Source organism: Bubalus bubalis, chromosome 1 (assembly GCF_019923935.1).
Source record: "Bubalus bubalis isolate 160015118507 breed Murrah chromosome 1, NDDB_SH_1, whole genome shotgun sequence".
NCBI lineage: Eukaryota > Metazoa > Chordata > Mammalia > Artiodactyla > Bovidae > Bubalus > Bubalus bubalis.
In genome coordinates, this window is record NC_059157.1 from 34154000 (window position 1) to 34181138 (window position 27139).

The 27139-nt window shown below is 37.8% G+C and overlaps 1 pseudogene; it reads left to right on the forward strand.

Annotated features, from left to right (window-relative positions):
- LOC123332884 overlaps positions 1 to 21024 on the forward strand; it is a 75106-nt pseudogene extending 54082 nt beyond the window's left edge.
- Positions 21025 to 27139: the final 6115 nt, after the last annotated feature.

Consider the following 27139-nt stretch of genomic DNA (forward strand, 5'->3'; position numbering starts at 1 on the left):
AAATGCAATGAAAACAAGTCTCTTTAGTGGACCCAAGTCTTAGGCTCATATCAACCTTGCAATAATAGTAAACTCTGATAGTTTACATTATTATATAGTAGTGAAGAACATGATTATATATATTAAGCATTAAAATCGCCTATTAGAAGACAACCCTTTAAGATCTGAAGAGACGTCATATGTAGGTGGTAATCTTGTATGTCTTATTAACAAAAGAGTCAGAATTTTCCCTTTGTATTTATTTCTATATTTATTCTCCTAGCCAAATCCAAATATTTTCTCTATATTCTTCTAAAATTAATGGTAACAGTAATCATAGCTAAGTACATTTTGGAGAACTACTATTTTCTCAATGAAGGTTTAAATATTTAGACTGAGGAGAACTAGTTTGAATAACAGATGATGAGATGATAGAGGCAAGTAGAACATTTGAGTATCACAGAAGAACCTAGAAATATCTTTTTAAAATGTTTTCTTTAACAGTTCCCTTCAAGCAAGGAGGGCGGATGCTCTGTTACCAAGTGAGTTGGGAAATGGAGACATTGGTGTCAAATACGTTCTTTATCAAAGTTTTTGAATGACAAATAAAGAATCTGGGACTTTGTGAAAATTCAGATCTCATATTCACTGAAAGACAATGTCTAGAGAATGAAAAGAAAAGGCATAGCCTGAGAAAATATTTGCCAAAGATATATATGATCATGAATTTTTACCCAAAATGCACATACATAGAACTCCTAAAACTTGGTAAAAAACAACCCAATTAAAAACTGGTTAAAAGGCATTAACAGAGAAGATACTTCAGAGAAGATGTACAGATAAAAAACAAGCATATGCAAAGATGATCCCTATGGTACGTCAACAGGGAAATTCAAATTAAAACAACCATCAGCCACCACTTTACATACCTATCCCAATGGCCTAAATCCTAAATACTGACAGTACTAAATGCTGACAAGGATGCAGCACCAGGAATTATCATACAATACTGGTGAAAATGAAAAACAATCCAGCCACTTTGGAAGACAGGCTGATGGTTTCTTACAAAACGAAACATTCTTACCATACAGTCCAACAGCCAGGTTCCTTGGTATTTATCCATTTTCCCAAAGGAAATAAAAACTTAAGCTGACATGAAAACTTCCCACATGAATGTCTGTGACAGCTTTATGCATAACTGACAAAGCTTGAAAGCAGCCAAGATGCTCTTCATAGGTATATGGATGCACAAACTTTAGGCTCCCCAGACAATGGAATATCATTTCAAGTTAAAAAATAAATGAACGATTAAGCCACAAAGACATGGAGGGAATGGAAATACAAACAGCTAAATGAAAGCAGCCCAACTGAAAGGGCTACATATTGTACAATTCAAATTACATCCGAGGGAAGACAAAATCACAGATACAGTAAATAGATAATTGACTGCCAGGGGTGGAGGGGATGTGAAGGGGCAAATAGGCAGAGCAGAGATTTTTAGAGCACTGAAAATACTGTTAATGATGGATATACATCACTACACATTTGCCCGAACCTATAGACTGCATGACACCAAGGATGAATCCGAACAAACCGTGGACACTGGTTGATAATGATGTGTCAATGCAGGCCCGTCAACTGTCGCAAACGCAGCACTCTGGTGAGTTATATTTTTAATGGGGGAGATTACGCACCTGTGTGTGGGGAACAGGACATAGAAATATCTATAGTGTTTTCTCAATTTTGCTGTGAATCTGAAACTGCTCTAAAAAAGTCCATTAAAAATATGTGTGAATACAAAGAATACAATCTGAAACAGTACAAATGAGTTTATCTCCTTAGAGGTTTAAATACCCAAATGAGAAGCAGCTGTAAATTTCTTTTAAGTTAGAGGTGAGCATGATGTAGAATCTAGGAGGACTTTTAAGAGCTATTATTCATACAATGACACAGTAATATACTCAAATGAATAAAGCAGTTGTTTTTCAACAGACTATACAGAGATGCTTGGCATCACTTACTCAATGGACATGAGTTTGAGCAAGCTCCAGGAGATAGTGAAGGACAGGAAAGGCTGGCGTGCTACAGTCCATGGGGTCACAAAGAGTTGAACACAACTGAGGGACTCAACAACAGCAACAATATAAGGTTCAACAAGCTTTAGAATTATATTAAAAGTACTAAATTGACATCAGTTATTATCTTGGCATGATGGATAGGTATATACATAGTACTTTCTATCATGCCCTTCTCTATTTTCAAAACTTTGAGAGGGGAAACTTTGGCTTTATAATGCTGCTGCTGCTGCTGCTGCTGCTGAGTCACTTCAGTCGTGTCCGACTCTGTGCGACCCCAGAGATGGCAGCCCACAGGGCTCCCCCGTCCCTGGGATTCTCCAGGCAAGACCACTGGAGTGGGTTGCCATTTCCTTCTCCAAGGCGTGAAAGTGAAGTCGCTCAGTCGTGCCCGACTCCTAACGACCCCATGGACTGCAGCCTACCAGGCTCCTCTGTCCATGGGATTTGCCAAGCACGAGTACTGGAGTGGGGTGCCATTGCCTTCTCCGTGGCTTTATACTAAAGGATATTAAACCAAATAAAACCAAGTGATTGTGATAGAGAAGCAGGGAAGCACCTTCAGTTCAGCTCTGTGTTTTTCTATTTTCTCCCTTAATTTTCTAATTTCAGTTCAGTTCAGTCGCTCAGTCATGTCCAACTCTTTGCGACCCCGTGGACTGCAGCACACCAGATTTCCTTGTCCATCACCAACTCCCGGAGCTTGCTCAAATTCAAGTCTATCAAGTTGGCGACGCCATCCAACCATCTCGTCCTCTGTCATCCCCTTCTCCTCCTGCTTTTAATCTTTCCCAGCATCAGGGTCTTTTCCAATGAGGCAGTTATTCGCATCAGGTGGCCAAAGTATTGAAATTTCAGTTTCAGTTCCACAATTCATCCAGCTTTCTTTTGCTTTTTATCTTTCTAGAAACAATTTTGCATGATTTGTTTTGCAAATTTGGTTGTGAAAAACATTTGTGATATGAACCCAATGACAAAAATCTTGGCACGAGTCTCCAGCACTCTTCTGTCATGTGTCCAGTCACTATTTTACTTACACGTACAATTATATGCTCACATAGTATTAAAAATCGGAAGGCAAGACACCTAAATATAGAAGATACTTTCATAGTGCTATGGTAATTTGACGAATTTTCCATACTAAAATATGATAGTGATATTCTAATTTAAGGAAAGTGAAATTGCAACTGAAAACTGATTCTGTATTTCAGATGCATAACATCTCTCAAAAAAATATGCATCTGCCTGGTTACAGTTTTGCATGTGCTTCAGGAAGCTGATCTCCCCTCATGTTGCTATAGCTACACTATGTACCTTTAAAAGGATTACAAAAATGAATTCCATTATATTGGAGAACAAAACACCAGAGACATTTGACTTGACAGAAATTTTAAATTTATCTCCTTACAGAAAATCCGTAACTTTTAGTCACTTTGCAGGTGAATGACCCTTTATTGTAGTCATCCCACTTATATGCATTAATTTCCAAGACTCCTGCTATTTGTAAAGCACAAAAGAAATGTTTGCATGCTGGGGCATAATGATAATCCATCACAATGAAAAGTTTCAAAGCTTGTGTAAAATGTTTAGTTTTAATAAGCTTAGTTCTTCCATTTGAGAATATACCAAATTCTTTTGTAATCTCCTATAAGTTGGAAAGTCTCCCTTCACCCAATGTAAAATGCCTGGGGACTGGGGGTTTAACCTCTGACTTGTCATGGTCAAGAAACTGTGATAGAATGAAAGAGGAAAAAAAGGGATTTTTCTTCTAAAGTAGAGATTATAAAAATCAGCACTACTTAAACGCTAGAATAAAAATCAAGATTCACTTATCAACATTCGTATTGTTGATGCAACTGTCCAAGGAACCAGTCTAGAGTCATGTTTTCGACCATTTTCAGTATATTATTTTCAAGGAATTCCTATATATATTTTTTCTTGTACACAGGCCTTGTGCCACATCATGAGCTTTATGGGCTTATATTCTATCAGTATTCTTTAATAGCTGAGGCTTATTTTCCTTGTCTGTTAAAGGGTGTTAATCATAGAAACTACTTCATAGAATGTAGAGTTTTCATTTAAACCTCACTTAGCCCAGGAAGTTCTCAGCAGTGTTCACTGTTATTATTGTTGTTTTTTGCAGGAAGGAAACTAATAATAATGATAACTTGTGACATGCCATATCCACAGTAAACAGAAGAGATAAACCATATCTATCCTTATGACTTGAGCTATTAATAATCCACATCTTGAATGCAGTATGTTGTTTTCATATTTCCAGTTAGCATTAACTCTCATGCAAAGGTATTTAATCATTTACAAAGAAAACACAAAAAGAAACGCAAATAAAATATATTGTTTTTCCCTAGAGGTCTCTCCTTTATCACTGACCCTGAGGATAACATTGTAGTTTAAAAAAAAAAAACATGCAATAACTCATCCAGTCTGCAGCTACTTATAGAACAGTGTTGGAGGGAAAGTAGTAAAGCAGAGATAATCTGTGCCCTGGCAACACTCAGGTATTAATTATGTTTAGAGCTAAGTTTATATCACATTAACATTTTTATCTACATATGCAAATATAACTAGTAATCAGTATTTTAAAAACTAATGAATCAGTAAGCTCTCCATTTTTGCATATTTGTCATGTAATTGATAAAATCTTTCTCTTTTCCAAGGCATTAGGGTGAAAACACCTCAGCCCCGACCCACCTGAAACTATCCCCTCCCCCAATCTTGTTTATTCACATATTCTGCTTCTGTCTACATCAGACTGCTCATACTACATGTCAGCCTGTTGCTTTCCACTTATTTTGAGCTTTGAGTTTCATCTTCCTTCATGATTATTGACCATGATTTTCATGCTGCCCAAACATCAGGATGTATAGATGGATCTCTGCAAATAAACTTTACATTTAAACACTTTTATATTTTCTTATGTCTTTGAGACCTAAGTTGACTATCCACCTGGAAATCTTGTTATTAAATGAAGCAGCTCTAGTTTTTAGAAGTTAAACAACTCTTTTCTCCCACATAAGTGTAGGTAGCATATCCTGGGAAAGCAGGCAGGAATCAGGCTACTACATCTTATACACAGATCAGTCGCTCAGTCGTGTCTGACTCTTTGTGACCCCATGAATCACAGCAAGCCAGGCCTCCCTGTCCATCACCAACTCCCGGAGTTCACACAGACTCACATCCATAGAGTCAGTGATGCCATCCAGCCATCTCATCCTCTGTCGTCCCCCTCTCCTCCTGCCCCCAATCCCTCCCAGCATCAGAGTCTTTTCCAATGAGTCAACTCTTCGCATGAGGTGGCCAAAGGACTGGAGTTTCCGCTTTAGCATCATTCCTTCCAAAGAAATCCCAGGGCTGATCTCCTTCAGAATGGACTGGTTGGATCTCCTTGCAGTCCAAGGGACTCTCAAGAGTCTTCTCCAATACCACAGTTCAAAAGCATCAATTCTTCGGTGCTCAGCCTTCTTCACAGTCCAACTCTCACATCCATACATGACCACAGGAAAAACCATAGCCTTGACTAGACGAACCTTTGTTGGCAAAGTAATGTCTCTGCTTTTGAATATGCTATCTAGGTTGGTCATAACTTTCCTTCCAAGGAGTAAGCATCTTTTAATTTCATGGCTGCAGTCACCATCTGCAGTGATTTTGGAGCCCAGAAAAATAAAATCTGACACTGTTTCCACTGTTTCCTCATCTATTTCCCATGAAGTGGTGGGACCGGATGCCATGATCTTTGTTTTCTGAATGTTGAGCTTTAAGCCAACTTTTTCACTCTCCACTTTCACTTTCATCAAGAGGCTTTTTAGTTCCTCTTCACTTTCTGCCATAAGGGTGGTGTCATCTGCATATCTGAGGTTATTGAGATTTCTCCCGGCAATCTTGATTCCAGTTTGTGTTTCTTCCAGTCCAGCATTTCTCATGATGTACTCTGCATATAACTTAAATAAACAGGGTGACAATATACAGCCTTGACGAACTCCTTTTCCTATTTGGAACCAGACTGTTGTTCCATGTCCAGTTCTAACTGTTGCTTCCTGACCTGCATACAAATTTCTCAAGAGGCAGATCAGGTGGTCTGGTATTCCCATCTCTTAAAGAATTTTCCACAGTTTATTGTGATCCACACAGTCAAAGGCTTTGGCATAGTCAATAAAGCAGAGATAGATGTTTTTCTGGAACTCTCTTGCTTTTTCGATGATCCAGCGGATGTTGGCAATTTGATCTCTGGTTTCTCTGCCTTTTCTAAAACCAGCTTGAACATCAGGAAGTTCACGATTCACATATTGCTGAAGCCTGGCTTGGAGAATTTTGAGCATTACTTTACTAGCGTGTGAGATGAGTGGAATTGTGCGGTAGTTTGAGCATTCTTTGGCATTGCCTTTCTTTGAGATTGGAATGAAAACTAACCTTTTCCAGTCCTGTGGCCACTGCTGAGTTTTTCAAATTTGCTGGCATATTGAGTGCAGCACTTTCACAGCATCATCTTCCAGGATTTGGAATAGCTCAACTGGAATTCCATCACCTCCACTAGCTTTGTCCGTAGTGATGCTTTCTAAGGCCCACTTGACTTCACATTCCAGGATGTCTGGCTTTAGGTCAGTGATCACACCATCATGATTATCTGGGTCGTGAAGATCTTTTTTGTACAGTTCTTCTGTGTATTCTTGCCATCTCTTCTTAATATCTTCTGCTTCTGTTAGGTCCATACTATTTCTGTCCTTTATCGAGCCCATCTTTGCATGAAATGTTCCTTTGGTATCTCTGATTTTCTTGAAGAGATCCCTAGTCTTTCCCATTCTGTTGTTTTCCTCTATTTCTTTGCAATGATCGCTGAAGAAGGCTTTCTTATCTCTTCTTGCTATTCTTTGGAACTCTGCATTCAGGTGTTTATATCTTTCCTTTTCTCCTTTGCTTTTGGCTTCTCTTCTTTTCACAGCTATTTGTAAGGCCTCCCCAGACAGCCATTTTGCTTTTTTGCATTTCTTTTCTATGGGAATGATCTTGATTCCTGTCTCCTGTACAATGTCACAAACCTCATTCCATAGTTCATCAGGCACTCTATCTATCAGATCTAGGCCCTTAAATCTATTTCTCACTTCCACTATAATCATAAGGGATTTGATTTAGGTCATACCTGAATGGTCTAGTGGTTTTCCCTACTTTCTTCAATTTAAGTCTGAATTTGGCAATAAGGAGTTATACACAAGAAGTTTTTATTGTTCTCTAGACTAGCCTTCCCTAGACTTTCACGTGTATACAAATCACATGAGGAAATTGTTAAAGTGCAGATCAAAATTCAGTAGGTCTGGGGTGGGCCTAAGAAGCTGCCTTTTAAACAGCTTCCAGATGATCCTGCTCACACTAGTGTAAGGACTAATACAAGACTAGCCAGATCTGGTATGTGCGTGTTCTCAGTTACTTCAGTTGTGTCTGACTCTTTGCAACCCCACGAATTGTAGCCCTCCAGGCTCCTCTGTCCAGGGATTCTCCAGGCAATAATACTGGAGTGGATTACCATGCCCTCCCCCAGGGGATCTTCTCGTCGCATGGATCAAACCAGTGTCTCTTATGTCTCCTGCATTGGCAAACAGGTTCTTTACCGCTAGTGCCACCTGGGACATAGAGTGATCCCAGTCCCATTCTTTATTTTGATAACAATTCCATTCATTATACAAATTTAGTACTATCGCCTGTAATTTCTGTATCATTGATTTCAGCCTTCTAGATCACAATGTCTATCAGGATACAAAATATCTTCTCTAGGTTTAACATTATTAAGTCCACACACATGTTCTAGCAGAATCTTTCATGAATTCAAGACACTTTAAGAATATCTCAGTCTTTTAAAAACTGGGCACAATACACGCATGCACAGGGTGAGGGAAACTGACCACCTCATTTTATCTGTTAGTGTAACTTCTTGATACTGACATGCAAACCATCTCCTATAATTCCCATCAAAAGGACATTTTAGGGCAGTATCAAATGAGTTAGTAGAATAACATTAATACCAGACCTTTAAAATTCATTTAAAAAAATAAATAAAAAATAAAATAAAATAAAATAAAATTCATTTTTTTTCTTTCCCCTGCTGGACGGTATAAGTTAGATGGAGAAACAGTAAAATGTCAGGTCTCTCTTGATATTTGGTGATAATAGTGCCCAAACTTAAGAACAACACATTAATATTGTTTTTGTGGCAGCATATGACATTAATGATATGATTTGTGATAATCCTTTGTGTCCTTCTTAACCAAGGAGAATAGGGACAAAATTGGGTTTAAATCCTAATTTTGGCATTGACTAACTTTGTAACCTTGAGTGCATTCTTAGAAAAATTCCTGGAACTTAATATACATTCAATATTAGTTTTTAATATTAATTGGGCTTCCCAGATGAATTACTGGTAAGGAATCTGCCTACCAAGTAGGGGACCTAAGTTCATCCCTTGGGTCAGGAAGATACCCTAGAGAAGGAAATGGCAGCCCACTCCAGTATCCTTGCCTGGAGAACGCCATGGACAGAGGAGCCTGGCAGGTTATAGTCCATGGGGGTCACAGAGTCAGACAAGACTTAGAGACTAAACAGCATTAATATGAATCATACTGGTATATTTCAGAGAACTCCAACTATAGTTGTGGAGATGACTGCATGGCAAAAGTTACAGTGGATGGTTCACTTTGCACAAACAAGAGCACGAGTTTTTAAGAGGGTCTAAAGAACACTATGGTGTTGGCGAAGACTCTTGTGAGTCCCTTTGACTGCAAGGAGATCCAACCAGTCCATCCTAAAGGAGATCAGTCCTGGGTGTTCATTGGAGGGACTGATGCTGAAGCTGAAACTCCAACACTTTGGCCACCTCATGCGAAGAGTTGACTCACTGGAAAAGACTCTGATGCTGGGAGGGATTGGGAGCAGGAAGAGAAGGGGACAACAGAGGATGAGATGGCAGGATGGCATCACCGACACGATGGATTTGAGTTAGGATAAACTCCAGGACTTGGTGATGGACAGGGAGGCCTGGCAAGCTGCTATTCATGCGGTTGCAAAGAGTCGGACACGACTGAAAGACTGAACTGAACTGAACTGAAAGAACATTAAATGGTCCTTCTGTTCCCTATCTTCCATTTCTAAACTGTCATCTTACTATTAATCTAAGACTAACTCAAGGACAATAGAATATTATGGAACATAGTCAGTGAGAAAATTAGCTATAGAAAATCAGCAACAACAATTCATAAAGTCCTCAGATTCACAAATTGACAGAAAATGACAGTGATAAAAATTTATAAGCTACTGACCTAGGTAAAACCAAAAATAAGTTCTGAACATTTTGGACTAGGAATTGATGTAATTGTTAATTTTTTCATCTATTTCTTAGACATTCCCTAAATACATGAGGAAGATACAGTGTCTATATTTTTAAATGAAACTCAACCAAACAAAAATTATTTCACTTATTTTACATTAGGTTTAAGCAGTGGATGACAGTTTTCAACTTAATTATGAAGAAAAGTACACTAATGGACAGTCAGAAAACTATATATACTCACAAACATTTTTCTGTAAAATAATGCTAGTGTCTGAATCAAAAGGTATCCAGAAATTTCACAGTCATGAAATTTAATAGTTTCAGGTTTATTATGATTTTGAGAAAATGTAATGTAACCACACTGAAGTTCTATTACACCTTCTAAAATATAATCATTTTCAATTCTGGATATAGCTAGATGTCAGTCAAATGTGATGATACACATGTGTTTGATATCATAGCATAGACATAAATAAACTATTTATATTTGATCAGTCAGCAAAAACCTGTTACTATATAGTGCTTTTTAAATAACTTTTTCAGTTTTGTCAATTGGACTTTAAAAAAAAAATTTCCATTTAAGAAAAATCTTGCCATTTATTCTAAAGAATTAAAATATTCAGATGAGTTAAGATGTGTATTTATAATTTGATTTTCTTCAACAGTGCAATAATACAAATGTGGAAACATTACTTTCTAAATCTCTGGGGATGCATAATGTAAAATTATAAATAACTTTAACTACATTGAATATGCTTGAATATTTACTGCTGACTCTTTCTGTATTTCATTATAAGGCATAAAATGTATTTTTCCTCCAGGTACTTGATACTTTAAATAACAAATGCTATTTTTACAGTACATTAAAATGTCATTTAGAATATGCATCAATTATGCATACTAAATTAAGTTACACATCATTCATACCCATAATGTTCATTTCTATACGTTTCTGTCTTGGCAATGGCAAGAAGATGGGAAAAATCACTGAATATTTGATATGACAACAGATAAACCCAGACAAAAAACATTTGGCTCTGAACTGAAGTGAATGCATCTGATTCAATCTAAATTGCTATAACATAACATTATCTGGTAATGTTAACATAAAGGAGCTGCTGCTAGAATCCAGATTTACCTTATAGATACCACAGAAGTTAAGTGGTGTTGCTAAAATTTGAATCTTACAACAATTCTACAGGAGGCAAGTATACCCAAATGTTCTGTGCAATTTACCTCAAGATGTCTTTTCCAGTAATGATCATTTATAAGGCTTGTAATAAAACACAAAGAGAGGAGAACACATGGTTATGTGCGTGTTAAAAGCGTCAATTTAAATTCTGGGTCCTGGAACCAATTTCTTGGAAAGAGCCTCCCTTTCCTGTTGCCCCATCCCTGTTCCAAACATCTAATTACACTTCAAAAGTGGAAGATCACGTTAAATATGGGCAGGAAACAGTGTTTCAATATTACTGTCAATGTGCCATTATTCCTGAGCTATGAAACCCTTCCCAAATATCTCACTTAAATATCTTGATTTACTGGACAGGGCAGGAGTGGGGGTAGGTAAATGAGGTTTTAGTTTCAGTTAAATCTCTAGTGTACCTCTGTGATTCATGCTTATACTGAATGCTTTCCTTTCTTGAGACTATTCATTAAGAATAGACTCTTTAGTACAAAACAACAGATTCAGGTTAACAACAAAAAGAGGCAAGAATATGTTGATGTGTGGCAAAAACCATCACAATATTGCAAAGTAATTATCCTCCAATTAAAATAAATAAATTATTTTTTTTTAAAAAGAAAAGATTATTTTCAAAAGAGCAGAAAGGCTATCATGTCTGGGCAGGGGTCTTCTGAGCAAACTGGCAGAATACCACCAAGAATATCCATTTAGTGTCAAGTCTGAAAGCAGAAATTCAAATATGTTCAAGGGCCCAGATATTCACAGGTGTTCTAAAATCCCTCTTTGCTCTTTTGTAAACTGATTCCTGGATTAAATTCTCTATATATTTCTTTGATTTTTTTTAAGTGCTTTGAGGCATAGAGAAATAAGAACAAAGTAACTATCGCTCCATGCAAGAAACATGATGAATCTCCCAAATACAATATCAGAAACAGAAGCAAGACAAATACTAATTGCGTGATTCAATATATAGCAGGTTCCAAAACTCACAAACCTCATCTAAGGCATCGGAATTTAGGACAGAGCTTACAGACGGGTTGGGGAGGTCCAAGAGGAAGTAGAGAGAGGGACTTTTAGGGTGCTGGTGATGATTTCATCACTCTGATTCAGGTGCCAGTTCCACAGGTAAATTTCACTCGTGAAAGTTCTTTTAAACTTTAATAAAGGGTCTACTGTAATAAAAGTTTACTTACACATGACTTGCGGCAATAACAGAAGGAAGGAAAGATATTCCTCTATGGTCTGTAGGGGTGTGTACACTGAATACACTGTGTGAAATCAATATGCCAACACACTTACAACAATCAGATCAATGCATAAAGAGCTGAATTTTTAATCATAAACCAGGCTATCTTGAAATTAAGTAAATTTAATCTTGATTTATCTCAAATTAAGACTTCAATTTAATATCATTTGAATGAAAATAATGACATCTGAACTCGAATTGAATAATAAAATCAGTTTCCTCATTTAAGAATCTATCAAGAAATTCCACAAACATCTGTACACTCTGGGCCAGATATTGTGTTGCATGCTTGACCAATACCCAATTTTACTATCAGGAAAAAAAAAAAAAAGCAACAGCAGCAGCAGAAGCACAGACCTTTGAAAAATCCCTATTTGTCAAAAAGGGGAAAATGAGACTCCGAAGATTCAAGTAGTTGAACCTGAATTACCAGTAGAAAAGAGAGGTTAGTCTGACACCAAATGTTGTGTTTTAGGCTTCCCCACAGCTCAGCCAGTAAAGAGTCCACCTGCAATACAGGAAACACAGGAGATGTGAGTTTGATCTCTGGGTTGGGAAGATGCTCTGGAGGAGAAAATGGCCACCCACTCCAGTATTCTTGCCTGGAGAATCCCATGTTCAGAAAAGCCTGGAAGGCTACATCTATGTGGTCACAAAGAGTTGGACACGACTGAGCAACTAAGCAGCATCTCACCACTGGTTCTCAACTCATTGTGCAGCAGAGGCTTGTTAATAACACAATTCCTGGAATCCACCTGTAAGACTTCTGGTTTCCTATGTCTACATAAGCTGCATTTTCTAACAAGCTGCCAGGTGATACTAATGCTGCCCCTGCCACTGCTGCTGCTAAGTCACTTCAGTCGTGTCTGACCCTCAGTGACCCCATGGACCACAGCCTTCCAGGCTCCTCCGTCCATGGGATTTTCCAGGCAAGAGTACTGGAGTGGGGTGCCACTGCCTTCTCCGAATGCTGCCCCTACAGAACCAAAATTCTCCAAGCCAGGACTCAGCAATACGTGAACCATGAACTTCCAGATGTTCAAGCTGGTTTTAGAAAAGGCAGAGGAACCAGAGATCAAATTGCCAACATCTGCTCGATCATTGAAAAAGCAAGAGTTACAGAAAAACATCTATTTCTGCTTTATTGACTACGATAAAGTCTTTGACTGTGTGGATCACAATAAACTGTGGAAAATTCTGAAAGAGATGGGAATACCAGACCACCTGACCTGCCTCTTGAGAAACCTATATGCAGGTCAGGAAGCAACAGTTAGAACTGGACATAGAACAACAGACTGGTTCCAAATTGGAAAAGGAGTACATCAAGGCTGTATATTGTCACCCTGCTTATTTAACTTATATGCAGAGAAATGCATGAGAAATGCTGGGCTGGATGAAGCACAGGCTGGAATCAAGATTGCCAGGAGAAATATCAATAGCCTCAGATATGCAGATGACACCACCCTTATGGCAGAAAGTGAAGAGGAACTAAAGAGCTTCTTGATGAAAGTAAAAGTGGAGAGTGAAAAAGTTGGCTTAAAACTCAACATTCAGAAAACTAGGATCATGGCATCTGGCCCTATTACTTCATGGCAAATACATGGGGAAACAGTGGAAACAGTGATAAACTTTATTTTTGGGGGCTCCAAAATCATTGCAGATGGTGATTGCAGCCATGAAATTAAAAGACGCTTACTCCTTGGAAGGAAAGTTACAACCAACCTAGACAGCATATTAAAAAGCAGAGACCTTACTTTGTCAACAGAGGTCCATCTTGTCAAGGCTATGGTTTTTCCAGTGGTCATGTATGGATGTGAGAGTTGGACTATAAAGAAAGCTGAGCCCCAAAGAATTGATGCTTTTGAACTGTGGTGTTGGATAAGACTCTTGAGAGTCCCTTGGACTGCAAGGAGATACAACCAGTCCATACTAAAGGAGATCAGTCCAGGGTGTTCTTTGGAAGGACTGACGTTGAAGCTGAAACTCCAATACTTTGGCCACCTCATGCAAAGAGCTGACTCATTTGAAAAGACCCTGATGCTGGGAAAGATTGAGGGCAGGAGGAGAAGGGACGACAGAGGATGAGATGTTTGGATGGCATCACCGACTCAATGACATGAGTTTGGGTAAACTACAGGAGTTGGTGATGGACAGGGAGGCCTGGCGTGCTGTGGTTCTTGGGGTTGCAAACAGTCGGACACACTGAGCAACTGAACTGTACTGAAACTGACAGGACCACTCCTGGGAACAACAGTACCAAGCTGCATGCAGTCATCTCCAAGAGTGCTGGGTCTGGCCTCCTATGAGGGATCACTCTACCCCTCTTGGGCCTAGCATAGTTTAAGGTTGATAGGAAATATTTAATAAACAAGATACTTAATAAACATTTGAGTGAATAGAGGCCTTAATGAAAGTCTGTAAGACACAGGCAGCAACACAGCTCATTTTTAAATCTAATTAAGCATTAAACCGTGATGGAATTACAGAAATAAGGCCAACGTCATCATTTTACAGGTGAAGGAACACAATTACAGAGCTTTGAGATGGCCAAAGTGTCACAAAGTCAAGGCAAGAACAGCTGCTTCCTAGTATTGACCTTATTTAAAAAAAAAATGGAACATGTTAAGGTAGCTAGAGACACTATGAGACTGAAGACTATAAACCACTTATCTTATTGTTTTATCTTTTGTACCAAATGGAGTTCTGGAAAATATAACAACTTGCATTTGTTCAACATACGTTCTATGCCTGTGACATGGCAGCCCTGGTGGAGACTGAAACATTCCTAAAACATAGCAGCTTCCATCAGAATTTTACCTTCTAAGTAGGGAGACAAAATTCACATGTGAGTCACACAGGAGACATTAGGCAGCATGAATGGAACGTAACATGGCACTTACTACACACACTGCCCTGACAGAGTCAAGGATTATTGGAGATGATCAAGCCTCACTTAAGAGGAGTTTGAACAAGACTAAAAAAAATGGACTAGCAAGGGTAGAGAGAGGCAGGGAATGAAGTGGCCTGATCTACGTGCACTGCATAGTATATAAAACAGATTTGCAAACTTAGGGGTCAAAGACGCATCTGGGAGTAAGTGAACTGATAGAGCTAAGTAGGATTCTCACACTGACAGTCTTCTGGGAGCTCTGAGAAATCACTCAGTACTGTTAACAGGTCCTGGTCACTCGGGAAGGGCAGACACACAGTGGGAGGAGCTTTTTGCTCCTCACTCATCACTTCAGTATGTACTACAGGCAAAAATATTTTTTAAGAGAGTCAGGATTTCAGACCCTTCCTCAGTGTTTAACTTATCTATGGCATCGACACCATTACAAACAGGACCAGTTAGATTATCCTGCACCATCTAAGGCATCTCAGATTATTTGCCTGGACGTGAAGAAATTGGACAGCTTAGTTTGCAGCCGCTTCACGGGTCCCTCCAGTTACAGAAGGTAGGCTCCTTGAATCCTCAACTGTCATGAACCTTTGCGCATCCATCTGTTTTACCCTCCAGCAACCACAATTGTTTTATTGTTTAGTGGCTCAGTTGCGTCTGACTCTGATGCGACCCCATGGACTGTAGTCTGCCAGGCTCCTCTGTCCATGGGATTCTCCACCTGGAGAGGGTGGAGATCTTCCCTACAAGGGATCAAACCCACGTCTCCTGCACTGTCAGGCCACCTGAGTCACTTGGGAAGTCCATACATCCTTGGGCTATGACCCAAAATCTTTTAGTCTATTCTTTAAGTCAAAACCCTTGTCCTCAGGGTTATCTTAATCTCAGTGCATAAGATTCCCTGAGACTGTTCCCAGAGGGCATCCCTAAAGTAACCTTTCCTCTGTTCTGCTTCCACCCACCACATGCACCCATCTGCGTGTGTGATTCAGCCAATCCATCTGCTCCTGTTTTTAATCATTTTCCGGCATACCCATCAGTTCAACAGGCCCTCCAATCTCGGCAAGGCCATCCTGACTCAGTTATTTATTCTTTGCCTTCTCTTATAGAAGTCTCTATTTAACTGTGAAAGGTTGCCTTTCACCTAGCTTCCAATAGAGACCTGCCCCATTCTAGGATTCTATTGCCTCCACTCCACAACTCAATGTATTCCTCAAATATTTTACTTCACAAGATAAAATGTAGGTATCACTCAGGAATAACCTCTCTTATTAACCTTCTCCAAACTAAGGGTGTTCTTAAATATTTCTTAAAATCTATATAAAGTCTTAAGTACTTATTTAAAATTTGAGTTTACAAAGAGGACAAATCAAAATTAAGTGTGATGCTCAAGAAGACACCTGCTGTTTTTTAGCCACTAGGTCATGTCCAGCTCTTTGCAAACACACTGGGCTCTTCTGTCCATGGGATTTCCCAGGCAAGAATACTGGAGTAAGTTGCCATTTCCTTCTCCAAAATTTGATTTTTACAAAGAAGGCAAATCAATACCGAGGATGATGCTCAAGAAGACACCTGAAGAGACGTATTTGCGAATGAGTCTGCTAATCTTTGTTACATTCCTGAATGCTTCCTGCCAGATTTTGTTATTTCAATAATACAGCGTATGTTTTTACAGATTTTTAAAAAATGTAAAAATATATTTTAGTTTCTCTGAACTATTATAGCATATGTATTTAGTTGCCAATCTTCTTGAATATATATGTTAAAAAAATCTAAGCAGCTGAAAAATCAAATATTTAGCTTGGAAATTACATGAAAGTTTAACACAGGAAAAAAAAAAATGGACAAAGAACAAAGAACCACCTCCCAATCTCTATGTTATGTAAGTCACCAAAGGAAATAAACTCATAGCATTTATTATCCTATTTAAAAAAATATTAGTTCTAGGTTAAGTGAACTCAAATTATAACAAAACTGCATATGAAAACTGACTGTTAAGTGAGGGTCTCAAAGTATTATCTATACTGCCCAAATCTTTGCATTTTTGAAGTTTATTCATTATTACTATTATTTTCTGAGTATGGGCTGTTAAAATAAGAATTAATTTATTACTGTAGTAAATGTTTGATGTTGTTAACCAATAATTATTCCCAAAGACTTTTTAATTAATTAGTAGTTTCATAAATCACAAGGCAAATTAAGTATTACTTGAGAAAAAGAACACTTTTTGTTATAAAGGCTCATTTTTGAAAGAAGTTCAGTGATTAAAAAACTAAAAATTGACTTATATTTTAAAATAGTGGCTCATAAATTTGAAAATACAAAGTGTTTTTATTATTTCTGAAAATATTTTCAACTCTGTAGAGTGTACACTCACTTCTAAATTTCTGAATGTATACTAGAATGAGGTTTTTCTTTTTATATATTGAAAATCCATTGAAGAATTATTCTCCATATGGGATAGCAACGTATTTCATACAGTTTCACTCTGGCATAATTGTGTATACATCTACTCAGTATCCATTTCAGTTTATTTCAGATAATAAATGCTGAAAATACTCAGTATCTTATAGCATTATCTAGCTATGGATAATTATATAGGAAAATGTTTTAACTGGTTAAAAGAAAAACTATTACATATACTATCTTGCTACACTTATTCTGTAAAAAACCTGAAAAAAGTCATTCAAAGTTATGCTCAAGGGATGAACTGCAAGTCTCTTTCCCTATCTGGGATCTCCTCTTCCTCTTCCAGTGTGCACGAGTGTGGGTGTGTACACATGTGTACATGTATGCCTGTGCATGTGTGTCATATATACAGGCCATAAGAATAAGAAACAATGGGTAGAAGCCTCTCAAATCATTTGTAATATCGATTTACCCACACATGGTTTCAAGTTTATGTCTTCCCCAAGGCAATGAGCCTGTGCAGATGTTATGGGAATCAACTTCCTACAGTGTTTGAAACACAAATCATTAACTTGTTACCAGTCTACATTGGAAGCCAGAATACAAAACAGTTTCAATATGTTAACTTAGATGCAGTCAAGCTTTCTCCACATCATTTGAACTGTTGAGAAGTCAGTATAAAACCCACAAACTTCCTATGCCTTGGAGGGTTTCTTTGTTCTCCCAAGAACACAACACTGTCTGAACATGCTCTCCACAAATTTATGCAATTCAACAATTTGATAGACACATTCACAGTGTGGAAAAATATATATAATTCGATATTAAAAAATACAAGGGATATGGAATCTTATTGGGTATACGATACATACAATGTATGTTCAACTAATTACTCAAATGATGTACTCTGAACAATATTCACACTTCACCCTAGTATAAGTGACTCAGCCCATTTAGGATAAGTTCATTTAACTATTATTTCTTGCATGCCTGAGTGAGTGAGTGACAGTCACTCGGTTGTGTCTGACTTTTTGTGACCCCCATGGACTATAGCCTGCCAGGCTCCTCTGTCCATGAATTCTCCAGGCAAGAATCCTGGAGTGGCTTGCCATTTCCTTCTCTATGGTAAGGGCCTACTAGTCCCTAAAAAGTGTTCAAGGAATGCAAATTTTCCTTTATGGAAAAATAATTTCCTATTATGGGCTTCCCAGGTGTCATTAGTGATAAAGAACCCTCCTGTCAAACAGGAGATGCCATTTTGATCCCTGGGCTGGGAAGACTTCCTGGAGCAGGAAGGAACAGCAACCCACTCCAGTATTCTTGGCTGGGAAATCCTACGGACAGAGGAGCCTGGCGGGCTACAGTCCATGGGGTTGCAAAGAGTCGGACATATCTGAGTGAATGAGCACAGCACACAAGATTCTAGTATATCCAAGCTGGGGGAGGGAAAAAAAAGAATTTAAATGTAAGAATGTTAAATGGTATTAAACACAACTAAGAGTAGGGAAAGCTACAGTTTTAAGTAGGAAAGGGAAGCAGTTCTCATGGAAAATGGAGAAGAGATATTAATGAGAAGTAAGCCAAAGGGCTCTCTAGAGAAGAATATTCCATATAGAGGAAAAAAATGTATGGGAAAAATTCTTAAGATTTATAATGCCATGCCATTTTTTCTCCATGTAGCTTGTTCAATTACTGAATATCAGAACTCTCATGCCCAGCATATCATAGTTATATTGGTTAAATGATAAGTACTGATACAGAACTTTGCCCAGAACCTGGAAAACAGGAACAATTGTAGATTTTACCATTGTGCTAATAAGCTGATACATATATAACTTGGCTTTCAATCTTCCTCCAAGATACCATCACTATAAAGAGCCACTTATCAAGGAACTGAGGCATATGTTCAGGAAATGGCAGCATGAGACATGTACTGAATTGCAGGATTTCCATTCTATGAAGACAATAAATGCACACAGTCATGCATATACAATCATAATACAGAGCCTATATGCTAAGAAGTTGGTTAATATAGTACTATCAATATTTGCAGTTAGCTGTCCAACCATGCCTGAAGACAATTTCAAATTTTAATAGTTTTATAAGGTAGGGTTAGGATCCTGACAAGATGACACAATTCACCAACATGTCTTTACTTGACCTTCATATCATAGCACATCTGTAGATTTTGCATAGCCTTCTACAGCTTTGAAATGCTGATGGAGAATTTCTTTAACACATATCTGCTTTCTATGTATGATTAAAAAAAAAATCACTGAAGACATTGATTCCTTATTCCTGGAGTAATAAGGAGGCCTCACAAAATCAATACCCATATTATCAATTGGAGCTAAGCAGTGAGATCGACCCATTGTCTTTGCAGACATTGCTTCATTTATGAAGAAATAAATAAAAGCATTCATGTTAGTAGTACAAATACCAACCCGCCTTTCAAGGTCATTGACTTACTATTGATTTGGAAGAGACAATTACTACTGAAAGAACTACATAGGCCCATCTCTTGTTTACTTAAAACCTAGCACCTTAAACCCCATGTTTGCATTTTAGCTTCATTTCAGGTGGCTCATGGCCAATACACACTTACTTCATATTGAAGATGCAACAGTATTTCACCTTCAAAGATAGCAAAGACACTGGTGTTGTTCAGAACACTTAAAGTGAAGGACAGAACACAAACATCCTGAAGAGACTGAACGATAGCAGAGTAACAAGCCAGTGCAGACACCTGTTTTCACATAATGAATTAATATGAGTACAATTACGAGTGTTTCAAAATCACAGCAGACAAAGACAATATTTGCAACATGCCCTAAGAGCCATTCATTATGAATAGCCCTCATAAGAGGCACATTTCTGTGTCAATTTTTGTGGGAACTATGGCTTGGCTATACTTACAACTTTATAGAGAAAATGTAGATAATGCCTTCGTCAGCATCCATCCAATTGAAACTATACCTCTGGGAATACTGTAAGTGGGCTAGATATTTTATGACTGCAGATGAGGTACCTTCCTACCTTTGTGTACACCATGGTCAAGGTGGAGAACTTTCTCCCCAACCCTGACTGAGGTGACAGCGTGATTAACAAAACAACTCTGACTTTCCTCTGCCCCCCACTCCACTGCATCAGAGGTGAACGAAAGGGGAGGTTGGTAAATCTGAGATAAATAAACTCTACGACTTCCTCTGAGCTCTACTTTTCTCCTTGCTCGCAACCTTCCTGCAGGAGAAAGGAAGCAGTATGTCTGTTGTAGCAGGCAATTCCTTACCTGGAACAGGCTATTATTTTCCTGTTAACAGTTATGATTTAGCCTCAATCTGCCACACAATAAGTTGTTTGGAACTGGTGTGGGGAAGATGGTTGCTTTTCATGGGGCCTTTTCCAGAGATCTCAATCACCCTGGCCTTGGGTCTGCGGAGGGATGGCTATTGTAATTAACCAGGAGAGAGAGTGAGCTTTGGCAGCGTTTCCAGTTAAATGAGAAGAACTGCCTGAATGCTTCATGGCCAGAGACAACCCACTAAATTACTACAATAATAATCATAACCTAACGATCACTGAGGGCTTACAGTGTGTGGAGAATCATTCTAAAGACTTTTTTTGTAGTAACCCATTTAGTTCCCTTGACATCGTCTTTCAGATGATGGAAGCAAAAGAGACAAGTTGAATAACTTTCAAAGGTCCATCAGAGAGACAGAAAAAGATGTGCACCCAGGGAGTCTTGGTCTAGGGCAGCAGCCTCAAGCCTGTGCTTCACAACTAGTAGCAGGAAAAGAACCGCTACCTTGTTTTGGTCGACAAGCCTCAGCACAGAGTGAACGCACAGCCATGTCAAGTCTCGGGGTAACATACCCAGAGTATCAGAAACCTCCGTAAAATGAGCAGCTGATGGCCTCTGAGGTGAACTGACTCAACAGGAGATTTAAAAATGAGAGTGAATCTGATGGGTTTGAAATCTCTCTCATGCCATTTTTATTTACAGCATATCCAGGCCAAGCAAGTGTGGGGATGCCTAAGACAGCCGATTTTCTCACAAGAAAAACCTGCCAACCTGATTAGCTGGAAAGGATTCTCTTGACAATTCAGCTGAGCAAAACTGAAGATATTTTCTGAGTCCTAAAAGCAGCCACAATGGCCTCAATAGTCCTAGAAGGCAGAGCCACACATAAGGTAATTATTGTTACCTATGGCGTTTAATGTATTAAATTAAAATATTCAACTAAAGGTGTGATTTCATATAGAAAAGTTCAGCTACAATGGATAGCATAGGCTGAAAATAAGACAGGTTATAACTCAAAGTGCTTGTTTCTCATAGCAATCTATACCAAAATGTGCTATGATTTCCTTGTTTTATGTTGCTGCTTGTAAATTCAAAATCCTGTATTGGATTTATCTGGCAATTATCTGAGGTGAAGAATACATAGAGATATGAAAGTATTATTAATAAATATATTTGGAATATTTGAATGATTTTGCATTTGTTTCCTAGTTTATAACTATTCTACTGTTTCAATTAAGGGCTAATGAGGTGATTTTTCTATGCACAAGGGCAGAATACTCCAGGCATAACAAATATGCTTTGTCTGCATGAATGCTAAACTCGAGGTCACTACTTAGCAGAAAACTTATTACTTCAAAGACGCTAAGGGGAATGATCAGCAAATTTCTCACAAATAACTTGGGGAGAGTCACTAACCTGACTTCAGTATGTGGGGACAACAGAAGGACTTACGTCCATAGGAGATAATTAAGTCCAGGTCTCCTGCAATGTGGGAGACCTGGGTTTGATCCCTGGGTTGGGAAGATCCCCTGGAGAAGGGAAAGGCTACCCACTCCAGTATTCGGACCTGGAGAATTGCATGGACTGTATAGTCCGTGGGGTTGCAAAGAATCAGACATGACTGAGTGACTTTCACTAGGAAAATAAGACTTTCACTAGGCTTAAAATTAAAGGGTATCATCTCTAGAGCATTTTAGGGAAAATCAAAAGTACCCAAAAGTCTTAGACTCTCCACTAATATATTCTTCTCTTCTCCCCACTCTTCAGCTGACATCAGAATGGAAACGTCATTCATTTGGAATAAACTGTTTAATCATTCCCATGGGAGTTATAAATATGAAGTACCAGGTAAATGACATCCAAATAGGGCACACTGCTTCCATCAAGCCACATTTGGTCTCCAACAAGACAGTTGCTCAATCTAGGTTTTATTGGTCAATTTATCTGTTTCTGGTGACTAAAACCTAGAAATAGCATTCCAGGTTACTTACACCTGATGTGTCTGCTGTATACTCAGTTGTCTCTCTTTGTGACCCCATGGGCTGTAGCCTGCCAGGCTCCTCTGTCCAGGCAAGAATCCTGGAACAGGTTGCCATTTCTTTCTCTAGGGGTCTTTGTGACCCAGGGATCAAACCTGTGTGCAGGCAGATTCTTTACCACTAGTGACACCTGGGAAGCACTGCTACCTAAATAGGTTAAAAAGAACAAAGCATATCAGATTAGCATATATTTGTAATCCACCTCAAAATAATTTATAGAGACAAATTTCTCTCATCAAAATGTATCATGAAAATAAAAACAGAACGTATTTTGCATTTCACACAGGGAGAACAATGTAAATTAAAAGTGTTATCTCCCATTCCATTGAGAGAAATATTTACAAAAACTGGTGTTGTAATTTTTTCATTTTGTCTTTTCTATTATGAAGAAACTGCTCTAATGAACACAACTATCAGCTTTAGTCAATAATATGATGGCTCAGATGGTGAAGAATCTGCTTGGAATGTGGGAGACCCAGGTTCGATCCTTGGATCGGGAAAACCCCCTGGAGAAAGGAATGGCTACCACTCCAGTATTCTTGCCTGGAAAATCCCATGGACAGAAGAGTTTGGTGGGCTACAGTCCATGGGGTCACAAAGATTTGGACATGAATAAGTGACTATCACTTTCATTTTTTCCACATTTGTTCATTGAAGACATTTTTATTCATTTTATTCTATCTGCCCTACATTTAAGGTAAAATGATTTCATGAAGTCACCTATTGCTGAAAGAGAATAACCAGGTTTTACCCAGTTTATTATATTTTACAACAACTTAAGTGATGCTGATCATTTGCTCAAGAGGGCAGCTCTTCTTGAGAGTTCTAAAGCCAGAGTTATAATTATAATCAAAATAAGTTTTGTTCATAACTGATTCATAAAGTTTCACTCAGGAAACAGCATTACAATCTCAAAAAAAATTACCTAAAATAAACACTGAAATATCAGTTTCAAATACAGAATTGATTACATATGTATAGTGAATCTATGGCTGCTGCTGCTGCTGCTAAGTTGCTTCAGTTGTGTCTGACTCTGTGCGATCCCATAGATGGCAGCCCACCAGGCTCCGCTGTCCCTGGGATTCTCCAGGCAAGAACACTGGACTGGGTTGCCATTGGAGAACCTATGTCAGTAGCATTTAAATATTTTGGAATTCTATTAGTTGAACTGTTTCCATTACATTCATATCTTTATATTTTAAAAGGCAGTATGAATATGCAAAATCCATTTTTTAATATCTACCACTATATACATTTAAGTGTCTATTTTTCTGAAAGAGAAATTGTGTATCCATTTAGTCTAATATCATTCAAATTCTAATTCAACTCAGATTTAAATTTTATAAAAAAGTAGATTCTTAAAAGCAAAACATCTTTGGCACAATTCAACTTAAATACACAGTCTATAATTTACTATCCATTGTCCCAATAATAGTCACTATATTCTAATTTTTCATCATTTATTCCATTATTTAGAAACACTTCTTTGGTTATATTCCTCTTATTAAAATATATGTGAAAATAACTTGAACACTATAGCTTTTTCTCTAATACAAGAAAAATGATTACTTTTCCTAACTGTTGTTAATGAATATGTTCTCCTCAACTAAAATTGCGTGGCATTTGCTATGCTTCAGTGTGTTTTACAATATTTCAAGCAATGCCACAAACTGGAGACACCAATAACACATGTCAAGGATTAGAAAAATTAACTTTCAAAAATATCCTTATTTTACAATCTCTGTCATTAAAAATAGATTTCCAATTTCCAATAAAATGAAAAGGTGTTACAACAGTCATAAAATGGCAGGGTAAAGACTCAAAATAAACAGCTCAAATTGAAGCAACAAAGTCAATCAATACCTTTAAAAAAGCATGCACCCTGAATAATAATGTGGAACACATAAAATTACACAAAAACTTACACACAAAATTATATTCACACAACATGTTGGAGGGAATTTTCATGGTTCCAGTTAATCAAATGAAATGTCCTCATTTTAAAGGTGCTACACATAAGCCTTTACATTAGAAATTTGAATTCCTGGCCTGTAAACTACATTTATGATGAAGCTGTGAATGGCATTATGAAACTCCATACTTGCATCTGCTTCCTACTACTGCAGTGAGGACTTTAACTGAAGATGTCTTCTTTGATAAAAGATTAACTTTGCTTAATCATTTCTTTTATAGCACTCTTTCTTTACTTTTAGGAAAGGATATTCTGCAGAAATACTATACTCCAAACTAATATATTAACTCTTCCTTGATTAACATTGAGTCATTTTAATTTCTGTTTCTTTGTTCCCATCATTTCCATTCAAAAACATCCTCTCTTAAATTCAAATATAATGTATCCTCGTGACTCACCTCATGACTACCTTCTCTGATGGTCTTCCCACTGAAATGCTTGTCAATATATGTAGGTCACACTCATTTAGTACATCATGATGTGCAGCCCTTTAATTACTTCCAGCTCTTCCTTGACTCATTTTCTTATGTGTATGCAACTTTCCTCATAACCCTGTGGAAAACTCCTTTAAACAACTAAGTATTAAATAACTTTGAGATTCTAATCAAAGTTAGAATGAATGAATGAAGGAATGAATCATTCATTCAACTTAACTTTTCAGTCAGAGAGATCCATGTCATAGTACTTGAAATACAATAATCACATTAAAAATAAGCTAGCATATTTAAAAACTAGGACCGTAGATTTGGGGAGCTAAAAGGTATTGGTGATAGTTCTCATAAATATTGGTAATGAATGTGGAGTCCATAGGAAGCTATGATTGCTGTTTATATCCAAATTATTTAACAACTTATAGACCTTAGACATATTAATACATCTTTTGTTACTTGAACAAAAGATGTATTATTGACTAGAGTGTTTCAATATTCATTTAGATAACAAATTACTGGCCACAGACCTTTGTTTCTGTAAAAATTCCCCCAGTCAATAATCTTAATATTTCTAGTAAGAGGCAGTAATAGTACTATTAAATATGTAGAATAAACTAAGAGTTAAATAATGAGATGTGATTCAGTAGGTAACTGCAACATTAGTTGGCATTGAAACATGTATAATATCATATAAGAAACGAATCACCAGTCCAGGTTCGATGCAGGATACAGGAAGGATGCTTGGGGCTGGTGCACTGGGATAACCCAGAGAGATGGTATGGGGAGGAAGGTGGGAGGGGGGTTCAGGATTGGGAACATGTGTACACCCGTGGTGGATTCATGTTGATGTATGTCAAAACCAATACAATATTGTAAAGTAATTAGCCTCTAATTAAAATAAATAAATTTAAATTAAAAAAATAAAATGTATGAGTAATAGAACAAACTATACTTTGACAGTATCAAAAACAAAGTTTGACAGGTTGTATAGCTCTGTTTAATAAGAGTAGCACCCCATTTTGCAAATGAAGGAAATGTTATAAAATAACCAAGAACCTATTATGGTCAAGACAGTGACATTCTGTTATTGCTGTTAACTGTTCAGTCGCTAAGTCGTGTCTGACTCTTTATGACTCCATGGACTGCAGCATGCCAGGCTTCCCTGTCCTTCACTGTCTCCCAGAGTTTGCTCAAATTCATGTCCATTGAGTATATGATGCCATCCAACCATCTCATCCTCTGTCGCCACCTTCTCCTCTCGCCCTCAATCTTTCCCAATACCAGGGTCTTTTCCAATAAGTTGGCTCCTCACAGCAGGTTGCCAAAATATTGGAGCTTCAGCTTCAGCATCAGTTCTTCCAACGAATATTCCATGTTGATCTCCTTTAGGATTGATAGGTTTAATCTCCTTGCTGTCCAAGGGACTCTCAAGATTCTTCTCTAGCATCACAGTCTGAAAGCATCAATTTTTTGGCATTCAACCTTCTTTTGGTCCAACTCTCACTTCCATACATGACTACTGGAAAAACCATAGCTTTGACTATATGGACCCCTGCCAGCAAAGTGATGCCTCTGCTTTTTAATACACTGCCTGTCTGTCATAGCTTTTCTTCTAAAGAACAAGCATCTTTAATTCCATTTTACTATTATCATTTAAAATTCCTAACAGTCCTATGAGATATTGATTCCCCTTTTTCGATGAACAAATGGAGTATCAGTAAGCCTTAAAAAGTAGTACACATTCTTTTTATTCATTAGAATCAAAGCTTGTTCTTGAACTCAAGGCCACTTAATTTCAAAACCACCTAAAGTTTTAATGCAGGAGAGACAAGGTATCCCACAGGCAAGAATAAGGAGGTGCTTATCAAAACAGCTTTGGAACTATTCATTGCTTCAACTCTGAACCATAGTTTTTTGGGGAAAAGAAGGACAGAAAGTGCCATTTCTTAGAAGAGTTTGAAGTAGAGTTGTCAGTTACCTGCTTTTAGCATTAGAGGATTTTTAATATGACTCTTGTGGAACATAAAATCTTGAGCAGACTGTTTCCCAGTGGGTTTGCCAGGATAAATCATCTGCAAGCCTACCTCTAGACAACTAAATTAGTTAACCTATTGAATCGAGTTGCTTACTGTTATCCATCTGGATGACATCGAGTGCCAAAAATAATGATTTCAGTTTTGGCATAATTTATATTTAGGTCTTTCTCTTCTGAAAGAAACTGGCCAAGAATTTTAGTTGAATCTTAAAGTCAGTACTGCAATATAACCAT